Source organism: Carassius gibelio, chromosome B4, assembly GCF_023724105.1.
Source record: "Carassius gibelio isolate Cgi1373 ecotype wild population from Czech Republic chromosome B4, carGib1.2-hapl.c, whole genome shotgun sequence".
Taxonomy (NCBI): Eukaryota; Metazoa; Chordata; class Actinopteri; order Cypriniformes; family Cyprinidae; genus Carassius; species Carassius gibelio.
Genome location: NC_068399.1, coordinates 18,326,054 through 18,345,482, shown reverse-complemented (window position 1 = coordinate 18,345,482; position 19,429 = coordinate 18,326,054). Strand labels below are relative to the sequence as shown.

Genomic DNA, 19,429 nt, shown 5'->3' with positions numbered 1-19,429 from the left:
ATCAGCGGCACTCAGAGCCTATCGTCCCCACTCGCTGAAATGGAGGAGAGATTAAAAATAGAGCCTTATTCTTCACTCGCAATTCAATTTCTGTCTTCGCTGTATGACAGTTTTCCCAATGCTGTCTCTCTCTCTCAACTTCACACCCACTTCATACTTAAAAATAAACCTATAGGCCAGGACTGGAGTTTGACTTCGATTTGGGGAAATTTTCCCTCGTGATTATCATGTTTTTCTAGCTAACATGGTTCAAAGCTTGTTTTGCATCAATAAATTAAAGTCCCCTAAAGGCCACACGTGTTGCTGTATGTAGCCAATATGTCAACATCACTGGATTGTAGCTGTATTCATTAACGGAAAGCAATTTATAATTCATGTGTGTAATAATAATCAAGTATTCAAACAGGGGCTAGAGTATCAGTAAAAGCATAGTAATAAACAGGCTCATTTATGATACTAATTTCCTGGTGTTTGCGGGTGTGAGAGATCACAGTTCTGCTGTAGTGGTCAGCTGGGATATGTCAAGCATTAATCATGGAAATGGGAAATAGACTTGTTATTGCACAGATATGCACTTCATCATTCATCGCCTTTTTAGGTTTAGGGTGTCAATTTATACATCATAAATGTGCATTTTTCTCTACCATAACAAATACCACTGATAACCTTCTAATCTTCAAATTCATACAGCAGAGATTCATTGACATTCTAACAGCGAATGTATATGTTGTTTTCATGTCTCACACCATAATTTGATTTGAATTAGTGAGTGAGTGTACGTGGGGAGATTGCAGGAATGGGTCACCCAAAAATAAATCTTTATCAAGTCTTTTCCAATCAATGATAGTAAATGGAATTTCATTTGAGAAAGAGAGAGAGAAAGAGAGGAAGATAAACTCCCATTCCCTTTTTCCAAACTCTACATTTAAACTGGTAGATACAGCATTTGAGCTACAGTCTGTGAGGGTGCATTGAGGTTGTCTAATACCGCAACAAGCAATCTAGGAGGTATTTTTATTCGATCTTACACTCAGTTTGGGATGATTCTTACAAGAACACATGCTGCCTCCCAAAATGTTAATTATTCAGAGATGCAACGGAGATCTGCATGCGATAACGCAAAGCAAACCCAAACTGTGCATTACAGTAGATGTCACTTCAGAGATGAAAACACTGTAAACCTTTGCACTATTCCTAAACCCTTCATCCTAAATGAGAGATGACAGCAAAGAGAGAGCGAGACAGACAGAAGGAGACAAAGGGAGAGACATCAAAAGAAAAGTGACATACTGATTTTCAAACAAACCACAAGAAGATGAGTCAAACCTTCCCTGTTGTGTGTTTCTATCCCCAGCTCCCCAAAACAAAACACAACAAATGCACTCAAACCAACCCTGGCCAAGAGGCATAGCAGAGGTCACTGGGGCCTGAAGGCTCCATCGAGATTGGGCAGGTGAACAGCACACAGTTTTATCAGAACAAACTTGATTTTCAAATAATGGAAATTCAGAGCATTGGATAAACAAATAGAAAAATGCGATTAAAGACAGAGTCAAACATGTGAAAGGTCACTACAATCAATGACGGCAGCTGTCCATGTCTTCCCAAATGCATTGCATAAAGAGGTCAAGGTCAGGCATAGGATCAAGGTCAAAGCGCAAAGAATACAAACAGCTGGTCAATTGGTTTAATGTCTGACCAACATAGTCATCAGTCACATATGCCAGTTTTGTTGACATGTGAAGGAAATTATCTCCCTTTGTATCCTAGACCGCAATTTGTAAAAAAATATATTGTAGTATAAAATATGAGCTCAAAAGTAACAATAGGCTACAAAAATCACAGTGACGCCATTAGTCATCATTGATGAAGTGTCTCATGGTCAAACATTGACAACAGACCTTATTTATTGCTACATAAATACTGACATGAGGGCGAGTAGATGACAATATGTTCAGTTTTGGATGAACTTTCCCTTTAAATGAGCTCAGTTTGGTTTATTGATTGATCAAAGTCAAAGGATGCGCTACAAATAACATGACAGAAAACCTCCAGATACTGTGCTTACTGTTATCAGCCTCAGAAATCCAAAATAACAGTCACCCAGCACAGAGATTCAGGGATTTTAGGCTTTGCCGGCAACATAACCCATGTGAAGGCCTATTGTGGGCAGTCTAAGAGATTTTACTCCGCACATAACCTCCGAGCTACACAAAAAGCCATCAGCAAATCATGTCCCTCCGGTTTCTCTTCACTCTCTCCATTACTCTCCCCTTCACACCCACCCATGTCATTTTATTGTCACCATTCAACATCACATCACAGCAAATGACAAAGTTCATAACACACTCCAATTAGAGACACAGGCTGTGGGGATGCACAGAGCACTGGCGAGAGAATGGAGAAACGTGTGTGTGTGTGGCATTTAAACACCAGCCACGCTGTTTTTCCTTTTGTGTTGTTTTGCACTCCCGCTAATCAGATTCAATATCCATGTTAAACTCAAAATAACAATCCTATTTACACTCACTGCCAGATTAATCAACGTTTCTAACCCTGACCCCTGGTTGGGGGCTGAGATGTCCTTGTTTTGATCAGTGGGGTGTCTCTTTTGAAAGATTTAGTGGGAAATGTGAGGTTTCGTAAACAGTAGGACATCTGGGGAGGTACATTTTTATAGTCTGTCTTCTTTTTACAATCCCGTGCGTTTCTGCTCCCGGCTTGATCGCATCTCCCCATCACAAAGTGACATTTATTACCTGCACTCAGAGCCACATGTGTTCACAGGTGATCAGTGTGACAAAAAAAAATGTCTCATGTGGATTTCTCCATGAAAGATGCCATTCCATGATGCATTTCATCATATCTTTAATGTTAAGTCTCTATATGTAGTCTCTTCATGTAGTCTAATATTTACAAGCCCCAACCTGCTAAAGGCAATCTTATCTATTTATATAAAGTGAAGTACACACTCAGAAATAAACACAGTTTTGTCTGCTACTGTGCCAAAATTGAACCCCTGCAGCCCCCATGGAGAAAATTATATATCAAAGTATAATGGTAGATGGCTATCAAACACAGTAAAACAAAAAACAAAAAAACAAACAGGCACAAGCCATTGTAAGGAATTTGGCACTTTGCCCCATAGGGAGTGTTTTTGATTTAATCACGGTCATTTGACGCCTGTTCAATTAGACATTTCCTCATATTTTCCAATCGAAACATTAGTAATATAGACCTGAATTAGCAGCGACGTAATGATGTGGTAGCATGCACGTGTGTGTGTGTCTATAGTCTAAAGTGCAATTGGACTGAATAGTAATACCGCTAATGGAATGGCTGGGAAGGTCACACTATCACCTCTACAGGAGCTCAAAAGGAGAGCATAATCAATACTGTTGGACAGGTGAGAGAGCGAGAGCGAGCGATGTATAAATGGCCTCTCTCTAACAATATGATGTGCTGCATAGTTCACCTCTAAACCTATAAATCAGCAGCTCGTTCAGAAATGAGGTGAGAACAGCTCAAATGTTATGACAGCACGCAGACTGTAACTCTGGACTCCCCTGGGCTAAACAAACGCGTGTTTCTAATATAGCTAAAAGCCAAGCTCTCATGCAGTACACAGGCTAATGGCGGTAAAGTCTGAGGACAGATCTGAGGGTTTTAATGCACATTCCGTGGCACCAATCCACTTAAAACAACATGCCTTTGCTACATAAAGTATACCTGTTCAGGGCTCCAGACTGCGACCATTTTTTCTGCCTGTGTGACTAAATTTTGTGAGCAGTAGCACTAGCACGACCACCGCATTGTTCACCTCATAAGCTCTGCCATTTCTGTTGCATATGAGAAACTTCAAACGGCAAACGAAACTGAAAGCATAACGAAAATGCGCTACTTGTTTGAACTGCGCAGCACTTAGAGAGTAGAGCCTGGTTTATAGTTTCCACTTCAGCAGGAGCATGCAGTAAATATTATGCTAATATTGAGGAAATGATGGATAGTTTTCAAGCTAAAGTAAAAGACCGCATCTTAAACCAAAGAAGGTGAACATGTTTGTGTTCTTGTGGAAAAAAACTAAACAATAAAAAATGTATTTGCAAATGTATTTAAGAATAACAAAGAATGCATCTCTTGTTTTAGTCTTAAAAAGTGAAATATGTATAGATGTAAGCAAATCAGACAATTATCTTTTCAAAACGTGACAAGATCATCACAAATTGGAACGCGAAAGCATCCGAAGAACGGTATATTAACACAGCAATGCAATAAATAAAATTAAAAAATAAAATAAAATAACCTTGCTTGTTTTGTGTGCCATTTGGGACATTCATGGTAGCTTACTGTGCAACAGAAAACGAGAGAGTGGCTGTGTGTATGGAGAATGGCCTATCAGCTGAGAGAAAGAGAGAGAGAGATTACTAGCACTCAGATCAGAGATAAGAGACAAGAGAGAGTCCCTCTCTCTGCAAAATGGCCATTCATTAACCCACAGCCAGGGGAAAACACTGCACACCAAACTCCACAGAAATGGATCGGCCTCATCGATTGTGGCCCGTAGAAGGTGTGGAAACAGATACTTCAGCTGCCGAAACAAGAGGATAGCGTTTCATAAAAACACCAGCGCTACACTGCTTTCCAGCCCGTATTGGGTTTCTGCCACACACAGTACAAGCGTAATACTGTTATATCAAAAGACAGGGAGAAAAATTTAGTACAAAACCATGTTTCTGAATCAAACCACTGACTGTTACAAGATCTTTTTATTTCAAACAGATGGCTCCACTGCGAAGATTAAGAGCAAATTGGCTGTTGTTGCACAAACCTGAAGCTCACTGAGTTAAATTACTAAAATGTTCAGGTTTTGTTTATACTTAAATATTTTTAAAATCAGTAGAAAGCCCAGGTGGCAAGTAGCCAGTATTCATGAAAACCATCCTGAGGTCAAGTGAGCTGTAAGACACCCGTAGCGAGACAGTTTCCGGCCTGGCAAACCCAAAATAGTCACGCTGGTCTGAGTCTGCGTTTTCCGTGGATCATCGTAATTTCACTCCTCGTTCCTGAATCAATTATGCATGTCCTCCCCTGATAAGAAGAGCGTCAGTGCCAATCCAAGGGGCGAGGGGAAATTGGGGGTCGACGAGTAGGGTCTGCCGTGAAGAGCACTTTGCTAAAACAATAAAAAGAATGGGCATGTGTCTTCTGCTCTGGGCCACGCAGAACAGAGGCTGAGATTAATTAATGACACAACAGGAGCAAGTGTGCAGCGCAGCCCAGAGCCAATAAAGCAATGCTAAACGCTGATAAGTGCTAAGTGAAAGGAGCACTCCAGCTACATTTCAACAGATGCCAATGGGGTAGAGGGTTTCAAACCTGATATTAGCTTTGAAGTGCAATGAAGAAACAGGTCAAGGTTAGCGTTTAGGCATGAGGTCGTTTTGAGTGAAGCACTCTGAATTTTCCCGCTGTGTCACGCTGTGGGGCTTTTTTTTTCACATGCTACAGAGACTAATTATTCTCTTAAGACAGCCCCCCTTTCACTTCTGCTTCTGTCCTCAAATCTTTTGGCTTAATGCCAAACCCCACCACCACCACCACTCCAAAATGCTCTCTATCTCTTGGTTATTGCCTAATCAACCCAAGAGATTTGGCTGTGTTCCATATGCTAACCTAGAATAGGATTGTAGTAGCCATAAACATATCAATTATGATTATGTGCTGTAGGAATCGAGGTAATAATGAAGTGCTGAGAGGTTTAGAAAAGGTGTAAAAGATCTGAGAGTGTAGAAGTATACGGGTTCTGCCATGCTACAAGAACCAGAAGACGACTCTTCAGGGGAACGCGTGAAGGCCATATATGGTCCATTAGACCTTCTGCAGCAGAAGATTACATCAATTCTCAGCTCCCTTACTGGTGTAAACAGAAGGACTTGGTGACAGAGTGAAACATGTGTTTGTGTTAAGAGCCTACCGTATAAAAACAGATGAGGCCTTGCAACAAGTCAGCATGAGGTATAGCCCACTGATGAACAAGTCTACGATGAACGAACGGTTGGTTTGCCAGACGAACAGCTGAGACTAAACAGCTATAATGAATTAACAGAAACCAATTAGAGACAAATCCAATAGAATTGCCCCGGTCCTTCTCTGGTGCTTTGCTCAGCTAACACAGAAAATCTCTTTAAGGAGGGAAAGAGAATACGACATGCCTTCTTTAACTTTACAAAATGCAAAACATTTATGACTAAGCCTCGAATGTTCATTATGTCATTTTCAGTGGAAAGATTTGCTCGATTACACAAACTGTCTAAACTAGGACACAAACTCGAGAGAGCAAAATGGCTGTCAGCAGTTTCTTTTGTTAACAGCATAAAAACTCAAAGACTTCAAATATTCTCATCTGAACGCCCTTGAAACTTCATTTCCCATGATGCCTTGTATTTTTCTTTTGGGGGGGGGGTGAAGCCTCTGTGCTTTGTTCAACATTCATATTTCTTTTCATAGAAATGCACAATAGGACTAACTATTCTTTTTTTGACCAGTCTTACTGATGGCCACCTGGATGTAAAGACATTGTATGTGATCGGTGGCCTAGTAAAAGCCATTGAGTAAAACAACAACAAAAAAATCTTCTCTCAAATGCTCCTTTCTGTTGTCTTTTACTGAAAAGGGCACATCTAACTGCTGAGAACAAGATAACCCAGATCTATCATTGGCTATTATGGCTGAACAAACCGAAGATCAGAACTCTAGTAAGATGTGAGAAGTGGAAAGAGAATGCAATGATCTGTCCACAGAATCTCAAAAACGTGGTCACATTTACTATTTTTGCAGGTGAAATCCACTTATTTTAATAGGAATCCAAGTGTGAAAGATTTCCCCATGCAGTTATCAATACAAATTCACCACGTGGACTAAAAGAAAGCTGCTTAGTTTGAGAGTAACTTGTCTGAGCTGTGCTTCAGACATTGCTACATAACTGACAACAGAACAAACAATACATTTCACAAATGTAACTGCGTTTTCCCAGCACTTCTGTCTAATTGATTGTCTAAGGATCTATTGTGCTATTAACCATAGCAATCCCATGTTTAGGAGTCTTTGTGACTCGCTTTTTATTCATTAACATTTCTGGACACACAAGCAACTCTTTTACAGGTTAGGGTCCAATTAATGGAAATTCCCACAATGCATGTACAAAGGATTATATGATCTTCATGATTTCCTATTTCTGTATACCCTAAGGAAAGTTGCAAGCAACATACACTTTTATACAGCATGATGAATTCATGTGCAGTCAAACGCAGGGCACAAACTCTAATGAGCAGCCCATCTCATGTATCTCTCATCCACTGGTATAGAAAGTGTTTCTCTGAAAGATCTGTAATTACCATTCCATGAGCGTAGTGAAAAGCCCCATAATCCTTTGGGAGAGACGGTGTAGCCGAGATAAAAATCCACTTATTAAGGTTTGGGTGATGGTTCTGTCGGCAGGGGAAGAAGGGATGAGAAAAAGGAAGGAATGAAGGAAATGAGTGCTGAGAGTCCTAATTTCTGCATCAGTTTGTACATCTTCTTGCTATAGTGCATGTTAAAATGTACTTACGGAAGTGCAATGGTTTCTGTGTAACCGTTTTCATATGCAAATTATATTTATCCTACAAACAGTGGCAAACTGAGGGGAAAGTAAGTAAGGAGTTCTATATCAGCAGACACACTCACTCGCTGTGCACCTTTTCTAGGTTGTTCCTGCCTTGTATTGTCAAGGGAACAAAATAAGTGACCCAGTTGTGAGGAGGCCCATTTTCCTGCTTCCACAGCAGAGAGTCGCACCGGTCACCTCTTGAGACCAGAGGAAGTGCTGTGATTGGCTAATGTAAGCTCACCTGCAATATGTCCTCTACTGTTACAGTGACATGTGAAGACCAAGGCTCATAAATCAGAGAAAGCGAGGAGGAGGACGACGAGAGGGAGAGAGAGAAAGGAAAAAGAAATGAAGATAAAGGAACAAAGGGAAAAGATAAAGAGCTGGCTCTGCGGTTAAGCAGGACAGCAGATACTTCTCTGTCGCAATGCTAACACAACACGTTCAATGACGTTCATAATTTATGCATTAGGGATTCAAGGAACGCAAATCAGCTGAACAAAGGAGGCCTCGCATATTTAGAGTTACGTAACTCTAAAGTGCAATGTTCAAAGTAACATAAACTCTGGGGACAAAGCAATGAATTGTGCTTGTGTAAAATCCCTATCCTTGTGGAGCCTATTTGGGGATTTTATTGCATGTTTAAATGACAGGTGTACGATGAAAAAAAAAACAAGTGTAAAAATGTCGACATATTTAAACCCCTCTACTCAAACTCTTTATGCTGGTTCTGCTTTCAACTATTAAACAACTGCTCTCAACCGTCACCCTCGCACACAAAGACGTTTTGAAGACTAATTAAAACAATGGAAGTTTGGAGATGCCGAACGAATATGAATAACCTTTCGCCACACTATTTAATTAAAGATCAACTTTGGTTTTAATTAAACGTTTGAAAGAGAACGTTCACAGTCTGTTACACAGAGTAATTAACGTAGAATCAAGGAGTTCCTATCTGGCTGAAAGGAGTGGCACCTCGGCATGTCTGATTCTAATCATTCCCTCAACATCTTACACACTTACTGCTTCCGGAGGCTTAAGAACATGTTGACAAACTCTGTCACTCGCGCACACAGTTGATTGGACATCGGCTGTGCATGGATCAGATCAAACAGAGTTGATTAAACCCAACAGTGGTATCTTTTGAACATGAGGCATGAGCTTGGTATGGTTGTCTGCTCACAGAGTAATACACTTTACAAGACATTACTGAGTACAAACAAGAATAAAGAGATTGAAATTCTAAGCCTGTTTGGACAGTCCTTATGCAATCGGTGAACGTGACCGGCAGGAGTGATTATGGTGGTGATTTATGGAAAATTACATTTCCACTGGTGATTTATGGGTTTTATGCAATGCACTAAACTGGTCATCCATTTCTGATATGACAAATTATCAGTATGTAAAATAAGCCATGATTATCAACTTCTTAAAGGGATAGTTCACCCTAAATACGGAACTTCGGTCATCACATTTTTTGTGGGACATGAGGGTGGGTAAATAAAGTAGATTTTGACAGATGTCTCAGTGTTTTCGTGTTAAAAATTCAGTGTTATCAAGGGTTGTTTTGGATTCTAATAACTTTATAATATATTAAATGCCTTTAAGGATGAGTTAGAAATCTCTCATTTTATCAAACGGTCTAGAGTTAGGTCATCTTTGTGCAAATGCAAAAAACGTAATGAAAGAAGTTGTTGCATAATGCATACTATTGCATTCTACAACAATTCATTCTGAATATCTCTTGAGATTTTGCAAAAAAATTATTGCTCAATAAACATTGCTTTTTCACCTTCTAAAAATTCATTATCATACAGCATAGACTACCTCTCACTGGCTCACAAAACTGTTTCTGTTGGTTCACGACAGTTTGATTCCCTGTAAGAGTTCAGAAACTGTTAAAAAAGATAAAGGATGGTTCTAACAGACAGTTGTTCATTAGTTCTGAGAAGCTCTGGTATCCGTAGTTGCCGTTTGAAAGCAGCCATTTTTTAAAAAGCGGTTTTACAGCAGTCTTAATGGTCTGGTTACAGCTGTTTAAAAGGAGAGGTCTGGCTCATAATGCTTCAATAGGACTTCTCATAAAATACTAGAGGCTTCAGGACTTTCAGAGGGTGGATCCAGATATGCTAATTATGTTGGAAGGAGAGAACAGAAAGAAGGACAGACATGGTGTTCTGGGGACTAAGTTGAGAGAATATGTGAATATATACACCCAGATGAGCACACCCACATTCCAGCATTTGGGAACACTGCAAAAAAGGCAGTGGTCCTGCTAATGTAATTTTTCAGCAGCATGACAATCTGCCATTCCTAAAATAGTACTGCTTTTACAACAAATACACTGTAGCATGCAATAGTCAAGGACAATAATCAAACATTAAAATAAAACAATGATTATCATTGTTTTCTTCGGTCCTGAGACAAACCCATTTAAGAACCATTGGTGAAGCCAATGAGAGTTTAACAAAGTCAAGCTACTGTACTGTAATTACTTTTTTTAAGGGATTCTGGTTGTCACCATTTACTCACCCTCAAGTTGTTCCAAACCTGTTTCTCTCTTCGGCTAAACACAAACGTAGATTTTCAAAATATTTGTAACTAAACGAGTGATGTTAGCCATGGTGGCTGCCGTCAACTGTTTGGTTACTATTTGGTTCTTCAATATACCTTCTTTCCAGTTTAACAGAATAAATTCATATAGGTTTGGAACAACTGAAGGGTGAGTAAATGATGACTGAATATATTGTTTGGTGAAATATCTCTTTAACACTGCCACATCCACACATCCCACAATGCCTGTTATTCACAGACAAAAACAAAGAATAGCCCCTTCCACAGACACTATGCAGCCCAGCTAAAATAGACATGGTAATCTAAGCCCTGCATATCTTTAACTGGCACTGAATGGTAGAACGGAGCCCATATCCTCCATTACTGAAGTATGATTACTGAGCTCTGGCATTCGCTTCACCTCGGGATGAATAACCCTCCTCATGAATGAGCACAGCCAGGAATATTCTGTTTCCCTCTCTCTCTCTCTTTTGGTCTCTGTCAGCTTTGATTTCTCACTTCCTTTCAGAAAATATCCAAGAATTTCACAAATGTTGAGCTGTGGCTAATATATGCTGAATTTAAAATGGCCAGGGAAAAATGTCTTTGTTGCATTCAAAATTTCCAAACACGAGAAGACTTGAGCATGATTTATTTGTACTAACAAGACAGAAAACTAGTGTATAAATAATAAAGACAAGCACATAATGAATAACACAATGACTACATGTCCCATGATGCTCTGCTCCATCTACGCTGTGTGTAATCAGTGATGTAACAGAAGAAGCCATGTGCACCATGTGTGTCACCCCGCTGAGCTGCAAACGGGCTTTATCAATTATAGAGGACACAGAGGAGAGGTAGACAAAACAGGGCTCAACTATAAATAGACAGACATCAAATGCATGACGTGTCATGGCTATTTTTAGACACAATGTGTTCAAACTGTAGTTCATACCTTCCTTCTTCTCCCTCTCTCTCTCTCACTGATAAAGATCTAACAGACATCCTTATGCCAGGATTATATTTTTAGTAAACAGACGTGAATGCTTAGCTGATGCATTGCAAGTGTGAGGTGGCATACACTACCTTTCAAAAGTTTGGGGTTAGTAACAATAAGAACTTTTGGTCTCACTTTATATTAATGTCCAATTCTTGCTATTAGCAAACCATTAACTATGCATTTTGCCTCAATAAACTCCTAATTTGGTGCTCATTAGTAGTTTATAAGGTAGATATTAAGTTTAGTTATTGGATAGGATTGTAGAATATGGTCATGCAGAATATGTGCTTTCTAAGTACTAATAAACAGGCAATATGTTAATAATAGGCATGCTAATAAGTAACTATTGGTCCATATACTAAAGTGTTACTTTTTTTTTTTTTTTTACAAGAATGAATTAAATTACTCAAAAATAACAGTAAATACATTTATACTGTTACAAAATATATTTCAAATAAATGCTGTTCTTTTGAACTCTTTATTACAAGAATCCTTGGTTTCTACATAAACATTAAGCAGCATAACTGTTTCAAACCTTGCTAATAATGAACCAAAAAGGATGTGTCACTGGAGATTGGAGAAATTCAAAAAAGACATTTTGAAATAAGTTAAAATTATCAAGTAGATGCAGGCGTAGTAACCCGAAGAATTTTCTTTTCAAAACATTAAATGATCACAAATGATCCCAAAACTTTCCAGTGGTCCTATACATCTTTTTTTAGCACTTAGCAGGATGATATAGTTATTAATTCAAATGCAATACATGTAAATAGATGTAAAATTATACACAGAAGAAAGTCAAATTATATACAGAAGATACAGAAAGCCTATGATATCCCACAGTCCTTTAAGTGAACATCTAGGCAGTCAGCTCATGACAAAAATACTTTCGACAGAGTTGTTGAAAGTAATTTAGAAATTTAGTTCCGAAATCTCACTTTTCAATTCAAATTATTCAGAGAAATAAGCACTGCAGTAATTAAATATTCATTTGCTTATTTCTTAAGCGCACTTAAATTAGTTCAAGATCATTAGACGTGATGTTATGATGTCACGGCAGCTTTAGGAAGGCTTTCTGGTGATCACTGACAGTTTTGTTTCCCAAAATGAAAAGGTGAAGCTGCATCCTCGTATTTCTCTGTCTTAGCTTCTCTCCCCCTTGTGCCCTCTCTTTTTTCTAAAGGCTGTAGGTGAATAACAAGCCTAGCAGAAGAGACTGGTGTGTGTGCGTATCTGACCCCAGATACACTAACAGGCCAGCATGTTGTCGGTGGTGTGGACCTCAGACCGCTCCCAGGTCATTATTGCGCCTCACTTCTCATTTGCCATTTGCAGGCTTTGCCCACAAAACAACCACAGCAAAGGTTTCCAGCTCTGCCTCAGAACAGACCAACTGCAGCTAAACTCGCCTCAAAAACTGCACAAACAAGTCATTAAAACCGAAACAGACGCAGAGAGCGAGAGAGAGAGCGAGAAAAGGTCTGTGGGCAATAAGACAGACAGGAGGGGCTGTGCCAACACCTTATGGTGTGGACACTGAAACCACGTCAGCCTCAGGAAAACAAAAGACAACTGTTTCGAGATATACTACTAAATTCTGAACACAGCAATGCAAGCTTTACAAAGCACCCAAAATTGAGAAATTGTTTTCTTATGACTGACTGAATGTAATAAATTGGTCCAAAGCGGACTATGGAATAGTTGTTTAATCTCGGGCGGTCTGATAGATGTGACTAGCATTTAATCACTAGATTGGGTTGTTGTCGCACAACAGGAAATGGTTCTTTTCTCTCCAATAAGTAAAGCTATTGCAACATGCCACAACACACGGGAGGTGAGAGAGAGCTGGCTGCCATGGAAACCCTCCCATAGATTCATAAGCAAGGGAAGAGGCCTAAGTTTTGCTGTCATCACAGACGTATTCAGGACACACACATACTGAAGTGTCTCTTACAAATGAGTTGTGTATTTTCACACTGGGTGTTTCTCTATAAGGCTGCTCCATTTCTCTACAGAAAGGCCCGACTCAAACCCACTGTGTTTTCCTCTGGGGTTTGGCATAAGCAGCTGCAGAGAGAGTGATAAAACTGTTGTATACAAGGACATGCACACACTCAACGTGCCCATATTCACATATGCACTCTCTCACACACACACACACACACACACATGCCGTTTCCCCTGCATCTAAAGCATGCTGTCCTGCAGCATATTTCATCATTAAATTTCAACACTTAATCCTCTGCTCCAGTGGCTCCAGCTCTCTCACATCATTTCAATAATCTGCATCTGTGGTGAGCGTCCAAACAAACACACACACATGCACAAATGCGAGCCAACCCACTGGGTTTGGGCAGACAAACTAGGGAAGGGGCACAGTGGTCAACCAATTGACTAGTCATCCAACAACAGACAATTTTAAATATTTACATATTTTATATATATTAACTTTTATTAACTTCAAGTCAAATCACCTTAATAGTCCAACAGATCGTTCGGTTTGTAACCGAAAGCCTCATACCAAACAGTACAATAGGAATATGTGTATCATTACACTCCTAATATATATATATGTTTGTGTGTATGTGTGTGTGTGTGTTTTTGTGACATATCAGGACACAACTCTGTATAATGACGTGTATGACACAGGTATTACAAGGAGAGGGTGACTTATGAGGACATAACCGATGTCCCCATTTTTCAAAACGCTTATAAATCATACAGAATGAGTTTTTTTTTTGAGAAAGTAAAAATGCACAAAGTTTCCTGTGAGGGTTAGGGTTAGGGGTAGGATTGGTGAAGGGCGATAGAATATACAGTTTCTACAGTATAAAAACCATTACGCCTATGGGATGTCCCCACTTTTCACAAAAACAAATGTGTGTGTGTGTGTGTGTGTGACCCTGGACCACAAAGTCGCTGGGGTATATTTGTAGCAATGGCCAAAAATACACTGTATGGGTCAAAATTATAGATTTTTCTTTTACGCCAAAAATCGTTGGGATATTAAGTAAAAATCATATTCCATGAAGATATTTTATAATTTCCTACTGTAAATATATCAAAACTTCTTTGATTCTAAAAAAAAATCTTTGATTAGTAATATCAAGAACTTCATCTGAGCAACTCTAAAGATGATTTTCTCAATATTTTCATTTTTTTGGATCATTTGAGTTGGATCTCGGCCAAATATCGTCCTAACCTAACAAACCACACATCAATGGAAAGCTTATTTATTCAGCTTAATTGGCCCTTATGACTGGTTTTGTGGTCCAGAGTCCATATTTTGTAATACATATAAAAACATTTTTTTTTAAATAATAAGCCATTACATTTTTTAAATGTGATATTTTTAGAAGTATAGTAGAATGACAAGCCTAAAAAACTGTCTATGCACCACTAGAGAAGGATGGGTAGAATAAGCAAGAGGAGAACGAACAGTCTGAGTCGCGTCTAAAGGATAACGTGACCTTTTCCCCACCACCATCTACCCTTCATAGACAAATTGAAGCCTTTTCCACCAGCCATCACCATCGACAACCTGTAATCTGAGCCGTCATCCTAAAACAACCCATCTCCACTGCCTGAACAATTTTACAGTGTCTGAATCGTGCCCTTTGAACTGTGCATCTCCTCAGTGGCGTCTCCAAGGGCCGAAGAATTCACTTCAGTGCACACCTTATGGCTAAATGCACAGGGCCTCATCAGATAACGCACACACTTCGACCCATCTACACACAGGCACACACTTTCCCCTCCGTCCTTCACGCAGTGCGCTGTCAGCCAGACTTCCTGTGCCAGGTCTGCTTCAAGGTTAGCTGCTCATTGTATTGAGTGAGTGGCTGAGGTTCTCTCAGCGGCAAGTGGGCCTACTGGATGCATTATCACCTCGGCAGGGGAGCTTATCCGGCCCTCCTGGTCTGCATGAGGCGGGCCACCGCGAATGCCTCACACGAAAGGATTAGAAGCCAATCAACTCCACCCCTGGCTCGACACGGATGCACTGACCGCAATTAATAGGTTTAATTTCACCCTTTTTGACATAGCTACTGGCCAAAAGAGAAGATACGGCCATATGGCCTATTTCTTATACGTGAACGCTGAAAGGCATCATGAGGGGTTTTTGAAAGGATAACGTAGATGTCAATGAGCAGAACTAAAGGGATTGGAGAGCTTTAAGCCAACATGTAAAATCAAATGTGGTGGCCACGTTACTGACTGAAGTCCTGTAAGTTATTAAGAATTGGGAAACAGTTATTATTACACAACATGAATTTTGAGAAAAGAAAATAAACAATTTAAACTGTAATCTTTGTAGTACTTGTGCAACAAAATGAAGGACATATATATATATATATATATATATATATATATATATACACACACACACATATATATACATACATATATATATATACACATACATATATATATATATATATATATATATATATATATATATATATATATATATACATATACATACATACATAAAGTATAGACCAAAAGTTTGGAAACATTACTATTTTTTTATGTTTTTGAAAGAAGTTTCTTCTGCTCATCAAGCCTGCATTTATTTGATCAAAAATACAGAAAAAAACTGTAATATTGTGATATATTATTACAATTTAAAATAATGGCTTTTAAATTTATTATACTTTAAATTATCATTTATTTCTGTGATGCAAAGCTGAATTTTTTTTTTTTTTTTTTTTGAAATCCTTCTAATATGATGATTCATTATCAAAGTTGGAAACAGTTCTGCTGCTTAATATTTATATTTTTAAATAAAATCAATACTTTTATTCAGCAAGGATGTGTTAAATTGATAAAAAAGTGATAGTAAAGAAAATATATTATTAGAATATATATATTATTAGATTTTTTTATTTATTTTGAATAAATGCAGTTCTTTTTAACCTTTTATTCATCAAATATATTAGACAGCTGAACTGTTTCCAACACTCATAATAAATCAGAATATTAGAAGGATTTCTAAATGATCATGTGATAGACTGGATGTTACATGTGACACTGAAGGCTGGAGTAATGATGCTGAAAATTCACCACACACATACACCATCTGTATGTGTGTGTGTGCGTGTGTGTGCATCCATATATATATATATATATATATATATATATATATATATATATATATATATATATATATATATATATATATATATATATATATATATATATATATATGCAAATACAAAATACAAAAGAGAAAATTTTAATTTAAATAAATGTAAAGCATAAATTCCATTATTTGTACTAGGTACTAAAAAGAAGAGAGAGAGACATATGGGAAAGGGAGACCGAGATGGGTGACTGGATGAATGAAGAACAAGGGAGCAAGAGGGGACAAAGAGGTTCCAAAGTCCCAAAACCACATCTGGTCTGGGGGTCCGCCGCAGTGCCAGGGGTGCTGAACAACTGCTGCAGCAAATGCAGCAGTTTGGTGTTTTCAGATCTGTGCTCTTTATGCTGACGACCATGTGTCTGTGTGTGTGTGTGTGTGTGTGTGTGTGTGTGCACGTCATAAAAATGTGTCAGTGTGATATTCTCTGGAGGGTTTAGTGTTTACTGCTTCTCTCTGGGGTTTGGCTACAGCTCTTTCTTTTAACGTGGTGAGACACAGAACATTCTGCCATTGCACCTCTTCTCGGAGACAATCACACTGCGAATGCTAACTACAGTTAGAGAACCACAGCCATGCTGAATGCTGTAAACCTTGGATTATCCTGTCCACATTTAAAATAAATACCTTGTGGGGTTTCTGCTGTCTTGTTCCACCCAAGTAATCCTAATAACAACATTTACATTCAGGAAATAATGCATTAAATAAAAACAATCAAACACAGCATTACGCACACAAAAGAGAGACATCTCAGAACTTTCTAGTTTCAAAAGGTCTTCGTTATCTACGATGTTATAATTTTTTCCATTCAGCTGTACTGTTGAAACAAGCCACTTAAAGACCTCAATGAACCCGACGAACAGTTTTCCTTTTCTAAGAATGTGCTTATGCATTTCCAATTAAAGCAAAATTTAGGAAGGGAAAATTCTTTTTCAATAGACAATAAGCTTAATTTGCAACTTGCTAATCAATTAATTGTGGTTTTAGAAGAAACATTCTCATTTTACAGACTGAACAAAAATCCGGTGCAGGATTGGTGTTTCGTCTTATTGCTCCAATTTCTCAGAATAAAAAGACTGCAAATGTATAAATTGCTTAATGGATTTAGTCAACATTTTAGAGTTCATTAGCATGTAAATGCCAAAACTAACCAACACGCATCAAAAGCCACAAAACTCTCATTTTGATTTTATGGAGTCTCTTTGTCTCTTTCTCATGGAAGACCAGCGTTGCTCCAGATACTATTTACTTTTCGTGATGAGCTCATCTTCAGCTAGTAAACAATTGACTGAGTGTGACGTGCTGGCGGCCAATAAATCACCATGCAAAAGGGATGGTAATAAACTCATTTTCATTGATTAATGACTGCCAGAGTGGACTATTTTCTTGTTTTGTCTAAAAGGCAACAGTGACATCATCTGCTGTTTTCCCGCAGAGATCTGCAATCACTGAAATGGCAACTAAAAGGTTTCTGTGTGTATGCATGGTTATGTTTTTTTGTCTGCCTGAAAGAAAACGTCACTGTGTTGTCTGTCTGTTCCCTGGAGATTTGTTTGGCTGCACACTTTTGTTCGTATCTGCAATTTGGTGTTTGTGTCATTTCGTCAATGATAGTCTCTAACAAGACATGGATTTTTTTTTTTTTGTCTTTTTTTATTGGAATGGCCTTCAGAAAACATCCCTGTTACCTAAAAGGCATCACTGAGTTGTCTCGATGCATCAGTGCTCCATCTCCAATTACATTAGTCTCAAAAGTATATTTTCGAATGGAGTTTGAAAAAGAAGCATGTCTAATTAAGCGGATAAAGGTCCATTAACACCAAGGAAAATAACTATTAAGATATCTATGACGTTTTAATAATCATCCTAACTCTATGAAAACAGAATATTTAACTACCAGTCAAAAGTTTTTGAACAGCAAGATTTTTTTTCATGATTTTTTTTTATTTTTATGAATACTCTTCTGCTCACCAAACCTGCATTTAATTTAAAATAAAGCAAAACCAGTAATATTATTACATATTTTTACTATTTAAAATAACTGCTTTCTATTTGAATATATTTTCAAATGCAATTTATTCCTGTGATCAAAGCTATATTTTCAGCATCATTCCGCCAGTGTTCAGTGTCACATGATCCTCCAGAAATCATTCTAATATGCTGATTAGCCGTTCAAGAAACAATTATTATTATTATTTTTATTATCAATATTTAAAACAGTTGAGTAATTTTTTTTCTGGATTCTTTGAATAGAAAGATCCAAAGGTAAGCATTTATCTAAAATAAAAATCTTTTGTAACGCACTACACCATTCAAAAGATATATATATATATATATATATATATATATATATATATATATATATAGTAAAAATGCTAAAACTTTACTGGTTTTGCTGTACCTTAGATCAAATAAATGCAGGATTGGTGAGCAGAAGAGATTTCTTTAAAAAACATTTAAAAATCTTACCGTTCACAAACTTTTGTCCGGTAGTGTACATGCTCTCATAATAAACATAAAATTCTCACGTATTGGTGTGGGCACTAATTTAGTTATATTAGGCTATAGTTATCTTTCTTGGTGTGAACAGGCTGGAAAGTTCCAGAAAAGCATTTATCACCACCAAAATGGTTCATCTCTTTCCTTCTTCAGGGATGAAATTTTTGGGACAGGACTAGTCTGTTATGCCATGGATTTTCATCGACAGCCAGATCCAACTACAAAACACACCACCACAATAACAAGAATGCGTCAAATTGGAATCCTGCCTTTTGGCAAAGATTTGCCCGTCTGTAACGTCAACACCCTGGAGGTTTAGCACTTGAGAAAAAGAGAAAAATGATACTCTCATTCTCTCTCTCCCTCCCTCTCTGTCTGTCTTTCCCTCCCTTGCTGTCGTGCTCTCTCTCTCTCTATTTTAATGTTATTTTCTGCTCTGTGCAGTGTCTGGCTGGCCCTTGGATTCGTCTCAGACATAGCTCCTCTGAGGCACAGTAAGAGAAGAGGGTACCGGGCCGAAAGCCCCTGCACCGCATCATCCAATTACCCCCGACAGCCTCTGCCTGTGCAGGGATTCCCA

General features: G+C 38.3%; 1 protein-coding gene across 10 annotated transcripts in view; it reads right to left on the bottom strand.

Annotated features, from left to right (window-relative positions):
- The window catches only part of plxna4 (plexin A4), a 213,274-nt gene that overhangs the window by 148,833 nt on the left and 45,012 nt on the right, over nucleotides 1-19,429 (bottom strand). The window lies entirely within an intron of this gene.